The sequence below is a fragment of the Hylobates moloch genome, unplaced genomic scaffold (assembly GCF_009828535.3).
Source record: "Hylobates moloch isolate HMO894 unplaced genomic scaffold, HMol_V3 SCAFFOLD_12, whole genome shotgun sequence".
Classification (NCBI taxonomy): Eukaryota; Metazoa; Chordata; class Mammalia; order Primates; family Hylobatidae; genus Hylobates; species Hylobates moloch.
The window spans coordinates 53177587-53191154 of NW_026652287.1; the positions used below are offsets into that span (position 1 = coordinate 53177587).

A 13568-nucleotide genomic window follows, 5' to 3' on the forward strand; every position below is an offset into this window, starting at 1 on the left:
GTCCTGTAGATGCCTAATTCTGTCACCTGTAGCTACCAGCAAAGAGTACAAGACAGCTTAATCAAAAAAGAATAGCAATTAACATCCCATAGTACCAAACCAGTTCTTAGCTGAGAGGGACTTTACTGAGAGAGGTGTCTAACCTACATCTTAGGAAGGCCTATAACCTTCCTAAGTTGGGCCTCGAATCCAAGTTCAGTCAAGCATCCTTGCCTTTTATTAAGAGGAGCCTTTAACCCACTCTGTCTTAGGAGAGACTGTAACTCCCCTAAGTTGGGCCCCTAACCCAATCCCATCCTTTACCCAGGTGTATGTACCCTACTCACTCAGAGTCAGCCATTAGTGCGCACAGATGGTTTTCCTTTGGGTCAGAGGCCTCTTCAATATAGTCCCTTTGTAGTTGCCGGAAAAATGTTACCAGAAAGAAGTCCTGACCCATACCCCAAGAGAGGGTTCCTGGATCTTAAGAAAGAATTCAGGGCGAGTCCATAAAGTGAAAGCAAATTTATTTATTTTTTTTGAGAAGAGTTTTGCTCTTGTTGCCCAGGCTAGAGTACAATGGCGCGATCTCGGCTCACTGCAACCTCTGCCTCCCGGGTTCAAGCAATTCTCCTGCCTCAGCCTCCTGAGTAGCTGGGATTGCAGGTATGCGCCACCACACCCAGCTAATTTTATATTTTTAGTAGAGATGGGGTTTCTCCATGTTGGTCAGGCTGGTCTCGAACTCCCAACCTCAGGTGATCCACCTGTCTTGGCCTCCCAAAGTGCTGGGATTACAGGCATGAGCCACTGCACCTGGCCTGTAAATTTATTAAGAAAGTGAAGATATAAGAGAATGGCTTTCTCCATAGGCTGGTTGTCCATTTTTATGGTTATTTCCTAATTTTATGGTAAACAAGGGGTGGAATATTTATGCCTCTCCTGTTTAGACCATTATGGTGTAACTTCCTGATGTTGCCATGGCATTTGTAAACTGTCATGGCACCGGTGGGAGTGTAGCAGTGAGGATGACCAGAGGACACTCTCATCACCATCTTGGTTTTGGTGGGTTTTATCCCACTTCTTTACTGCACGCTGTTTTATCAGCCAGCTCTTTATGACCTGTATCTTGTGCTGACCTCCAGTCTCATCTTGTGACTTAGAATGCCTAACCATCTGGGAATGCAGCCCAGTGGTCGCAGCCTTATTTTACTCAGCCCCTATTCAAAATCGAGTTGCTCTAGTTCAATAGTCTGTGGCTATGTGATGAAAAGAGAGCACCATGTAAGTCATAATGGAAGAGTGTTTCTTTCCATAAACTGTTCCTGGATAACACAAAGGATGAAAAATTTTATTAATCACAGCTATTTACCAGGGTTATCTATATGTTTCATCTTTCCCCACCTCTTCTTTTTGTTCTATACATTTCTTCTATTTGATTTTTCCTGGGTTGTATCTTTTAAAATTGGTGAACATAGCTGCAGTGTTTTGCTGAGTTCTGTGAGTAGCTCCATCAAATTTTTGAACTTGAGGAAGGTCGCAGGAGTCCTCAGTCTTTAAACAGTAGCTCAGAAGCATAGATGGGCCTATGGGGTTTGTGACTGGCAACTGCAAAGAGGGCAATGTTATGAGACTAAGCCCTGAATCAGGGTCTTTGCTGACTCTGCGTGGTGTCAGAATTCAAATGTTAGACATTGAGTTGGTGCTAGAGAATTGCTTGGTGTTCAGCAAACTCTGCAGTTTTGGTGCATGGAGATATCATGGAGACCTGGCCTGGATTGGAACTCTTGGTGTCTTGGAATGGGAGACTCTGTTCTCCTCTGTCTAAAGGAGAACAGAGCCTTTCATTGTCGTGTGAGTCCAGATCTCCTAGGGTAAGACAGGATGAAAACTTAGAGGAAAGGAACTCTGATGACAGACCCCCTTGTTCCACAGCTATCACCACAGGATTCTGACCCACTCACAAACATACCCACTAGACATTGACGTGTCCACACCCCTCCCAGGACTAGTCATCACCCTTGGGAATTTCACCACAGCATTGTGGATCCTAGTATTTCTTGCCAAAAACACACAAAAGTGTCTACAAGTCTCCTGGCATATCCCAACCCCCAGACAATGAATCTGCAGCAGCAACCTGTTTTCTCCACCAGCCTAGGGTCCTGGACCACCTGTTCATAATCTTCTCTGCCTGCATGGACCCAGAAATAAATCAGAGTACAGCGCTACCTGGGCCACTATCTGTAGAACAAACAATCCAGTTACATTGCATTCTTCCCCATGCATGGGTTTTCTTTTTCTACACGTGTACATGTGCAGGGTTATTATATGGGTAAAATTGTGTCATGGTGGTTTGGTGTAGATTGTTTTGTCACTGAGGTACTAAGCATAGCACCAAAGAGGTATTTTTTTCTGATCCTCTTTGTCCTTTCATCCTCCATTCTCAAGTAGGCCCCGTGACTGTTCCTCCTTTGTGTCCATGTGTTATTATTTAGCTCTTACTTACAAATGACAACATGCATTTGGTTTTGTGTGCTGCATGAGTTTTCTAAGGCTAATGGTCTCCAGTGCCATCCGTGTTGCAGCAGAGATCTTAATCTTGGTGGTGTTTGTTTTGTGGCCACATAGTCTTCCATGATGCTTATGTACCATATTTTGTTTTTATTAAATCTTTTCTTTATTTTTTTTTAAGACAGTGTCTCACTGTGTCACACAGGCTGAAGTGCAGTAGTGCAGTCGTGGCTCACTTCAGCCTCAACCTCCAAGGCTCAAGGCGTCCTCCTACCTCAGCCCGTTAAGTAGTTGGGACTACAGGCACACACTGCCATGTCCACCTAATTATTTTTATTTTTTGTAGAGATGGGGTTTTGCCATGCTGCCCAGGCTCGTCTTGAACTCTTGAGCTAAGGCAGTCCACCTGCCTTGGCCTCCCAAAGTGCTGGGATTACAAGAATGAGCTCTGTCATCTGACCATACCATATTTTTTTCAATCTAGGCTACCACTGATAGGCATTTAGGTTTATTCCATGTCTTTGTTATTGTAAACAATGCTGAAATGAACATGCATGTGCATGTGACTTTATGGTAGAATAATTTATATTTCTTTGAATGTATACCCAATTAAGAGGTTGCTGGGTCCAATGATAATTCTGTTTTTAGTTCTGTGAGGAATCGCCACACTGCTTTTCACAATGGTTGAACTAATTTACACTCCCACCAACAGTGTATAAGCATTCCCTTTTCTCTGAAACCTTGCCAGTATTTGTTAGTGACTATTTTTTTCTTTTGAGACAGGGTCTCACTCTGGCCAAGGCTGGAGTTCAGTGGCACATCTTGGCTCACTACAACCTTTGCCTCATGGGTTCAAGCAGTTCTCATGCCTCAGCCTCTTGAGTAGCTGGAACTACAGACATGCGCCACCATGCCCTGCGAATTCTTGTATTTTTAGTAGAGATGAAGTTTCGCTGTATTGGCCAGGCTGGCCTGAAACTCCTGATCTCAAGTGATCCACCTGCCTTGGGCTCCCAAAGTGCTAGAATTATAGGCATGTGCCACCGCGCCCAGCTAATTTTTGTATTTTTAGTGGAGACAGTGTTTCACCACGTTGGCCAGGCTGGTATCGCACTCCTTACCTCAAGTGATCCACCCGCCTCGGCCTCCCAAAGTGCTGGAATTACAGGGGTGAGCCACCGCTCCCAGCTTATTCCAGCACCATTTATTAAATAGGGAATTCTTTCCTCATTCCTCTTGTCAGCTTTGTCAAAGATCAAATAGTTGGAGGTGTGTGGCATTATTTCTGGGCTCTCTATTCTGTTGCATTTTTCTATGCATCTCTTTTTGTATCAGTATTATGCTGCTTTGGTTACTGTAGCCCAGTAGTGTAGTTTGAAGAGGGGTGATGTAATGCCTTCAGCTTTGTTCTTTTTGCTTAAAATTGCCTTGGCTATTCAGGCTCATTTTAGTTCCATATAAATTTTAAAATAGTTCATTTTTAGTTCTGTTAACAATGTTTTTGGTAGTTTGATAGGAATAGCATTAAGTCAGTAAATTTCTTTGGGTAGTTTTGACATTTTAATGATATTAATCTTTTCTATCCATGAGCATAAAATGGTTTTTCATTTGTTTGTGTCATCTCTCACTTTAAGCAGTGTTTGATCATCTTGTCATAGAGATCTTTCACATTCCTGGTTAGCTGTATTCCTAGATAGTTGTGTGTGTGTGTGTGTGGGGGGGGGGGGGGCCAATTGTGAATGGCATTATGTTTTTGATTTGGCTTTTGGCTTGGATGTTGTTGATGTACAGGAATGCTACTGATTTAGTATCCTGAAACTTTGCAGAAGTTGCTTATCAGTTTAAAGAGCTTCTCTGCTGAGATTGTACCAATTCTGTGTCAAACAGGAGTTTTGAGGGAAGGCATCCTTGTCTTGTGCCAGTTTTCAAGGAGGAATGCTTCCTACTTGTGTCCATTTAGTATGTTGGCTGTAAGTTTGTGAAAGATGACTCATTATTTTGAAGTATGTACCTTCAATGCCTAGTTTTTGAGGGTTTTAAACATGAAGGATCTTAAATTATATTGAAGGCTTTTTTAGCATCTATTGAAATAATCGTGTGGTTTTTGTCTTTAGTTTCGGTTTATGTGATGAGTAACATTTTTTTCCTCTTTTAAAAAATTTCTTCTAAAAAAGCAGGGGGATACACGTGCAGAACATGCAGGTTTGTTACATAGGGATGTGTGCCATGGTGGTTTGGTGCACCTATTCACCCATCCTCTATGTTCTGTCTCCTCACCATTCACCCCTCAACAGGCCCTGGTGTGTGTAGTTTCCCTCCCTGTGTCCATGTTTTCTCACTGCTCAGCTCCCACTTATGAGTGAGAACATGCAATGTTTTGTTTTCTGTTCCTGTGTTAGTTTGCTGAGGATGCTGGCTTCCAGCTTCATTCATGTTCCTGCAGAAGACATGATCTCATTCCTTTTGATGGCTGCATAGTATTCCATGGCATATATGTACCACATTTTCTTTATCCAGTCTATCATTGATGGGCATTTGGGTTGGTTCCATGTCTTTGTTATTGTAAATAGTGCTGCAATGAACATACGCGTGCATGTGTCTGTATCATAGAGTGGTTTATATTCCTTTGGGTATATACCCAGTAATGGGATTGCTGGATCAAATGGTAATTCTGGTCTAGATCCTTGAGGAATGACCATACTGTCTTCCACAATGGTTAGACTAATTTGCCTTCCCACCAACAATGTAAAAGTGTTCCTATTTCTCCACAGCCTCACCAGCATCTGTTTCTTGACTTTTTAATAATTACCATTCTGACTGGTGTGATATGTATCTCATTGTGGTTTTGATTTGCATTTCCCTGACGATCAGTGATGTTGAGTTTTTTTTTTTTCTTTTTTTCTTTTTTTTTTTTTTGAGACGGACTTTAACTGTTACTGGCCAGGCTGGAGTGCAATGGTGCGATCTTGGCTCACTGCACCATCCGCCTCCTGGGTTCAAGTGACTCTCCTGTCTTAGCCTCCTGAATAGCTGGGATTACAGTCATGCGCCAGCACGCCTGGCTAATTTTGTATTTTTAGTAGAGACAGGTTTCTCCATGTTGGCCAGGCTGGTCTTGAACTCCCGACCTCAGGTGATCCAGCCGCCGCCTCCCAAAGTGCTGGGATTACAGGCGTGAGCCTGGCTGAGTGTTTTTCATGTTTGTTGGCCATGTAAATGTCTTCTTTTGAGAAGTTATCTGTTCATGTTTTGCCCACTTTTTGATGGGGTTTTCTTTTAAATTTGTATAAGTTCCTTATAAATTCTGGATATTAGATCTTTGGTCAGATGGGTAGATTGCAAAAATTTTCTCCTGTTCTGTAGGTTGTCTGTTCACTCTGATGATAGTTTTCTTTTGCTGTACAGAAGCTCTTTAGTTTAATTAGATCCCATTTGTCAAATTTTGGCTTTTGTTGCAATTCCTTTTGGTGTTTTTGTCATGAAGTCTTTCCCATGCCTTTGTCCTGAATGGTACTGCCTAGGTTTTCATTTAGGGTTTTTATGGTTAAACATTTAAGTGTTTAACCTATCTTGAGTTACTTTTTGTATAAGTTAATTTTTGTATAATTTTGTAAGGAAAGGGTCCAGTTTCGGTTTTCTGCATATGGCTAGCCAGTTTCCCCAGCACCATTTACTTAATAGAAGATCCTTTCCCCATTGCTTTTGTCAGGTTTGTCAAAGGTCAGATGGTTGTAAATGTGTGGTGGTATTTCTGAGGTCTCTGTTCTGTTCCATTGGTTTTTAAAATGAAGGGATGCTGAATTTTATCAAAGGCTTTTTTCTATTGAAATAATTACGTGTTTTTAATTAAGAGTTTATTAGCTTTTAATATAAACATGAGAAATAAATTGTAATATTCTTTTTAAAATAAAATGGCTATCAATACTTGAATCTCCAAGCTCTGAACTCCATAAACAATTTTTTTTTGAGGTGGTAGATTGTAATATTTTTATACCATTATTTATCATTATTTCTGTGTCCTCTAAAAATGATGGAAATTGCAGCACAATATGATGTGAAACATTGCTATAGTAGAGGAAGTATTCCTGGCCCAGGAATGCTTTGTTTATAAGTGAGATTCCTAGGATTAGATTTGAGAAAGTAGGAGAAATAGATTTCACATAATTGAGAACACTAATCTCCTTTTAGTTTTTCAAATTTAGATGGCATTATCAGTCTCCTAAAATTATTTGTTCCTTGCCTTTTAAAGCCTGAAGTAAGTGTTCCTAAGGGTTATGTAAGTTATTTCTTAAATAGCAGGACTTAATGGGACACCTACAGGTTGGTAGCATGTAGGATGATAAAACAGCTGTTCATATCACCTTCTATCATTAGGGTCCAGTTCCTTTTATTACATGTTAATTAACACTGCTCTTCAAAATCTTCCTTTACATTAAAGAAACTTTGGTGATCAATGCATATAGAGCACAGCTCTGCAAGTAACTCCTTTTAAAAAGAGAAGGGCATTTTATGGAGATACAAGATATTCCAAAGGTTTAATGTAATTTTAAGCTATGATACTTGTAGAAGTATAAATGCTACAAACCTTCATAAAACCTTGCCTGAATGTTTTTCTTTTCCTTGTTTTGAGACAGGGTCTGGATGTCACCCAGGCTGGAGTGCAGTGGCATGATCATGGCCCACTGCAGCCTTGACCCCCCAGGCTCAAATGATCCTCCCACTTCAGCCTCCAGAGTAGCTGGGACTACAGACACATGCCACCATATCCAGCTAATTATTTTTATTTATTATTATTTTTTACAGACAGGGTCTCACTGTGTGGACTAGGCTGGTCTTGAACTGCTACGCTGAAGTAATCCTCCCACCTCAGCCTCCCAAAGAACTGAGATTATAGGCATGAATCACTATGCCCAGTGCATTTCTTTTGCATTTAATTTTGCATTTTTCTAAGAGATGGGGTCCCGATATGTTGTCCAGGTTGAAGTGCAGTAGCTATTTCTATAGGCACCATCACAATACACTGCAGCCTCCAATACCTGACCCCAAGCAATCCTCCAGCCACCCAAGTAGCTGGAACCTCAGGCATGCACCACCACACCCAGCTTCATTTTGAGAATTTTGAATATAAAGCTTTAATTTTTTGCTTCAGTCAAGAGTGACTTCAAGAGTGACTGAAACAAAAAATCAAAAGCCTAACATTCAGGAGACAAATGCCAGGTGCACCTGCAGTCCCAGCCACTCGTGTGGCCAAGGCCAGAGGATGGCCCAAAGCCAGGAAGTTCTAGGCTGCAGTGCACCATGACTGCACCCGTGAACAGCCACCACACTCCAGCCTGGACAACACAGCAAGACCCCCATCTCCTAAAGAAAAAAAAACAAAACTCTCAAACGATGTTTTTCAAAGGTTTATAGCATTCATACTCATGCTGCAGTGCCTTGGAGGGCCCAAACTATATTAAAGCTTAAAACTGCTTTACTTTTTTTTCACTGTCACTGAACCACCATGTTGGTTGGCATTATGAAAATATCTTTTAATACATTTATTTAATAAGATAAAAATTATCAGAAAATGAGAAGTACCATTTATAGTTCACAAGAAATGCAACATGGACCCCAATAGAAGTAGATATCAATAACTGATACTTGCTCTGTTTATGACCCCAGACATGCTAAAATAATGCTTGCAAAGAATATGAATGACAAACATTATCCATCAGCTTTTTGGCTTAAAATGGTTGCCAATGACTAGCAGCTTCAACGGTAACAGTAGGGAGGAAGAACCCTTCAATACCTAACAATGCTGCAGTCTGCTCCTAAGTGGCTTTAGTTAGAATCCCTTGTTTTAAGGGTAATACTGCATTGATTCTAAAGGCATATGCAGCAAAATGAGCAGGGGGAGAAAAACTGGAAGAAACATAAAAGTTATATGGTTAGTGTCTTTAAAGTCTAAAAATTTAAACTATTGTTTAAAAAAACTAACATAGTTCAGTTGTCGGCCCACATCGTAAGCAAATATCTGTGTGTGGAATGGGAGCCTTCACTTTGGAGTGGTTTTTGTAACTCTTTACATTAAAAAGAACAGAAGAGTGTTTTGTTGCATTGACAAGGTCCCATTCTTTTCTATGGAGTATGATCCTTGTTGTCTATGTGTCTTGAATTTGAGATCTTTCCTTTTGATGAAAACACTAATTTTGCTGGTTTTTCAGCAGGAAAGGTGGTATTTCTCCAGTCTTTGTAGATGAAGGTTCCGTGACATTATAACCCCTCATTTCTCCCTTTAAGAGAGAATGGCTTTAGAGTGCTGAATACCAATGAAGTTATCAGCACTGAAAGACCTTATAGCTGCTCCACACAAGGCTTTGTCTTCACATAATCTATAAATAGCCTCTAGGTTCTGTGCTCTTTCTTTGCTAAGAGGAGCAAATAGAAAATTCAGGTTGTCATCATCTGCTAAGGAGAGAAGGTCAAGGTAGTGCTTGGCATAAACACTGGCAGGAACATTAATATTAAACTGAAGAAGCTCTGAAAAATGCCTTTCCATTTCATTCATGTCTTCAACTGTAATGTCCTTGAGGATCTGGCAGTAGTCCACATTCCATACAGCCTGATCATCCCAAACCTTGGAGGCAAGAAGAATGGCTCCCAGAACAATCCTTTTCCAGTTAGTGGGACAAATGTTGATTTCAGCGTAAGTTGAAAGCCTTTCTAAGTAAACCAAAGTTACTGTTGCACATTCAGCTGTTAGCTGTGCAGCACTCAAGAGTACGAACAAATCTATAAATAAATTTGTGCTCAGGATCATGCTTTAAGTATTCCTGTGGAACTTTTTCTCGTGTAAGGGGATGTGATCTCTCATCAAAAATACCCAGGGATCTATTTGCATCTCTGTTCTTTATGTGGTAATATATTTCTAAGGTCACACATTTTACTGTGGTTCCAAGATTAGGCTGGCTGACTGTTCTGTCGTCTAGAAATATTGTTGAGCCTGAGCTATGCTTTTTAGTAAGCTGCCCTGGAGATACGTGATTTAAATGGTTGCTCTTCCTCTTTTCTCGCATATCGGTTTGAGATTTGCTCAGGAAAATTGTGCTTGCCCTTGGAGGGTCAGAAGGGTTTGACTCCAAAGCTAAATCTTAGAGCATCTCGTGGTCGCTGATGTGCTGCAGGTGGTGGCCCTCGCCCGCTCCCAAATCCAACTTGGCAGGCTCCACAGAAGCGGGTGCTACCGCCACCGCATCCCTGGATGCCGCCTCGTAGATGTCAGTTGCGCAGTACAGCTCCGGCCCTGCGCACCCGCCCAGCTTGAGGCTGGTACTAGGGGGACACGCAATAGGTCAGCGTGTTCCCTTGCGGCGTCTCTGCTCCTCTCGGCCGCGGCTGGCACTTTCTCTAGCCCCTACTCCGCCGCCCTCAGCAGCCGCCCCTCCCCCAACAATGGCGCGGCCCAGGCTGCACGCAAGCAGATGCCTCCTCTCCCGCAGTTCGCTCCCCCCACCCCGCGACCTTCCCCGGGCAAGGCTCGGGCCTCCCCGTATGCTCGCAGCGCTGCCGCCGCCTCCCCAAGCTGACTCGTCTGGAGATAATTATGTGTTTTTGTCTTTCGTTCTGTTTATGTGATGGATTACATTTATTGATTTGCATGTGTTGAACCAGCCTTGCATCCCAGGGATGAAGCCGACTTGATAGAGGTGGATAAGTTTTTTTGATGTGCTGCTGGATTCGGTTCTCCAGTATTTTATTGAGGTTTTTCACATCAGTGCTCCTCAGGGATATTGGCCTGAACTTTTCTTTTTTTATTGTGTCTCTTCCCAGTTTTGGTATCAGAATGATGCTGTTTTTATATAATGAGTTGAAAAAGAAGTCCCTTTTTCTCAATATTTTGAAATAATATTAGAAGTGGTACCAGCTCTTCTTTATACATCTGGTAGAATTCATCTGTAAATTTGTCTGGTTCTTTGCTATTTTTGATTGGTTGGCCATTTAAGACCAATTCAATTTTGGCACTTGTTACTGGTCTATTCAGGGATTCAATTTCTTATTTGTTCAGTCTTTGGAAGATGTATTTTTGCTCCAAGGTTACAGTCCTCAAGCTTGGCCCAGATGAACTCTCTACTTATATTCATGTTGCCTCAGTTTTTTCTTTTAGTTAGACATATTATTTAGAATGTGCCAGAGCAGCCTCTATGAGGGGAGCTCTCCTTTGTTTGTACTCTGTTTGCTGTAACACCCAAGGATGCAGAGTCAGATTGATCCCACCTAGAATCTGCACATAAGGTCTGGCCTCTGCCTGGGATTTACAAAACAGGGCCAGAAGACTTTGGATTGAGAATGTACTGAAAACCAACAGAAGGCATCTTCTGTACTGTGAGATGTCAGCATAGAAATCTTAAAGCCCCCATTTGAGAGTGTGGCTCTTTAAGCTTTTCAGATCTTGTTCAGTGACCTGCTACAGTTACGTGAGAGACTCCAGGTGTAAATAGAATTTGATGACAGATCTGTAAGTGTAAACAAGCATCTTAAGAGTGAGAGATCAAGGCCACAAAGTATCCAGAGCCATGACCACAACTACACCTACCTGTAAATTGTAATAATGGAGTAGAGTATTCTTGTCCTTCTTCTCACCCAAAAGCTAGCAAATCAGGATAGGTGATCCAGGTTCTGGAGCTCCACCTAAGCAGTTCCATTTTCTATTTAGAATCAGCGTGAATCTCTCTCAGCCTGGCTTATCACTGGGCCATCAGCCCAGGGTCAGTGAGAACCTTCTCACAATCACCTAGATGTCTTTGAGACATGTGAGGATATCCAGGGCAGAATTGTGTGAGGCTGACGAGTGGTTAATTCTGCTTCTGTCTCGGTGTAAGAGAAATGGGTCATTCTATGTTTTTTTCTCCCTTCCTACTCATACAAGAGATAACTTTGGTTGGTACCCAGATGAGAGTTTCTCTAGTTTGCTGTTACTTTGGTGAAACACAAAGAGGAGGTCTGGTGACTCAAAAGATAACTAATTGCTTCCATTTCATAAGGTCATTCAAAAAAAAAATAGATGAAGCAGTCACGGTCCCTACCATCCAGAAACTTTTGGTCTAGACTAGCAACTGGATACATGGTTGAATTAAACATCATATGGTTGGTACGGTGAATAGATGTGTGCAAAGCAAAACAAAACTTTGGCCTCTTCAGCCAGGTGCAGTGGCTCACGCCTGTAATCCCAGCACTTTGGGAGGCCGAGGCAGGTGGATCACCTGAGGTTGGGAGTTCGAGATCAACCTGAACAACATGGAGAAACCCCGTCTCCGCTAAAAATACAAAAAAATTAGCGAGGCGTGGTGGTGCATGCTTGTAATTCCAGCTACTCGGGAGGCTGAGGCAGGATAATCACTTGAACCCAGGAGGTAGAGGTTACGTTGAGCCAAGATTGTGCCATTGCACTCCAGCCTGGGTGACAAGAATGAAACTCCATCTCAAAAAACAAAACAAAACAAAAAAACTTGGGCCACTTCTTTTTATATTGTTGTGTCTTCCGAGGTTATCACCTGAAGGAATATTTATGGACTGAAGAGTTGTTATTATTACTTGTGAATCTTTTACTTTGTTGAGAATACATACTTATCTTCTAACAAAATTATTCCAGAAAACTTTAAAAGAGTCATTTAAATTGCTTGTTAGTATAGTTATAAAATTGACAGAGCAGTGGCAAAAACAGATTAAAGTTACATAAACTCTGGGATTTAAGTTTTTCTTAGGTAAGCGTAGGAAAAACAGAACTGGAAATACCCCAGTGGCATAGAGAACAGAATTCTACATAGGGTCCTTTCCCTGCCCCATTTCTTTTAGATTCATCCTTTTTGAAGGCCTTCTTTAGGTCTGGCCCACTTTGGAGTCTTGCCTTACAGAACTGATTTATAAAGGTCAGAGTTTTGGCCGGTAAATCCTTCTGCCTTTCTAGAGCTGGTGCTTACAATTTCCTGCAACCCAAAAGCAGATAAATAAGAAAAATAAACTATACATTTTAACATCTTATTTTTTTTAATTTTGTATTAAAGCCAGTGCTTACAGAAACATTCCATTTAGCAACTTGTTTTCTATTCTTGCAGATCCGGTAGCTGCTCCACAAAGTCACAGACAAGTAAATATAAACAGAAAAAAATTTCTTAAACTCTTTCTATGCCCCCTCCTCTGTCTATATTTAGCCTTATTCTATACATTTTTTTAAAAAAATCAATAACAGAGAAACAGAGGAAGAAGTAATAATGCTGGGCCCTTTATCTAAATCCTGAGAATTGCTGAACACTTAGTATCAACTTCCAATGTGTTATGGGGATTAAATCACATAATGTGTTATGCCCAGCACAGTGCTCTGTATTGTACTCTTGAGCACATAGTACCTGCTTAATAATTATTGCATTAGTGCATGTGTACATATTGTTTTCCAAATGCAGACTTATTCCAACATTGCTGCCTTCTGTTTCCTCTGTAAACTTTAAAGAGCCAGCAAATAATATAAAACTTCAGGATGGAGTGTGGTTGTCTTCATTTGTACCAGAAGTATTTGTGTTGTGACAAGAGTGCTAAATATCAGGGACTCTGTGCAGTGCCTGCTTTCTCTAACTAATGCTAATGATGAGCCTGGGGGAGCAACATCAGCATTGGTAGGGGACTTGTTTGAAACACCCATTCATGAACCCTTTCCAAACCTGCAGAATCACATTACATAAAGTGGGACCAACATTACCAAGTGATTTTTAAGTTCATTAAATCTTGAGAGGCAATGCTTAGCTAAGTGGTTATCAACCCAGGCTTCTCATTAGGATCACATGGCCAATTTGCAGAAATCTCTTGTGCCCTCCCCACAGCTTCTGTTTATTGTTCTGGGTGGAAGCATCCATGTTATTTTAATGAAGTGCCTCATGTGACTCTAAGGTGAGGCCAGAATCAAGTATGAGGGCTTCAAGATACATTCATGAGAGTTAAGTGCCACCTTTGCACTAAAGGGTGGTTACAAGACCTGTTCTATTTGGGTTTGGTAGGGACAGGGCAGTGTGGCCCATATTTTCATTACTGTAGCAGAAATTGCTGGT

The 13568-nt window shown here is 41.4% G+C and overlaps 1 protein-coding gene and 1 pseudogene across 1 annotated transcript in view; one reads left to right on the plus strand and one right to left on the minus strand.

Moving 5' to 3' along the window:
• LOC116478773 (zinc finger protein 100-like) overlaps positions 1-13568 on the plus strand; it is a 49937-nt gene that overhangs the window by 13612 nt on the left and 22757 nt on the right.
• On the minus strand, positions 8768-9831 carry LOC116478785 (cyclin-Y-like protein 1; annotated as a pseudogene).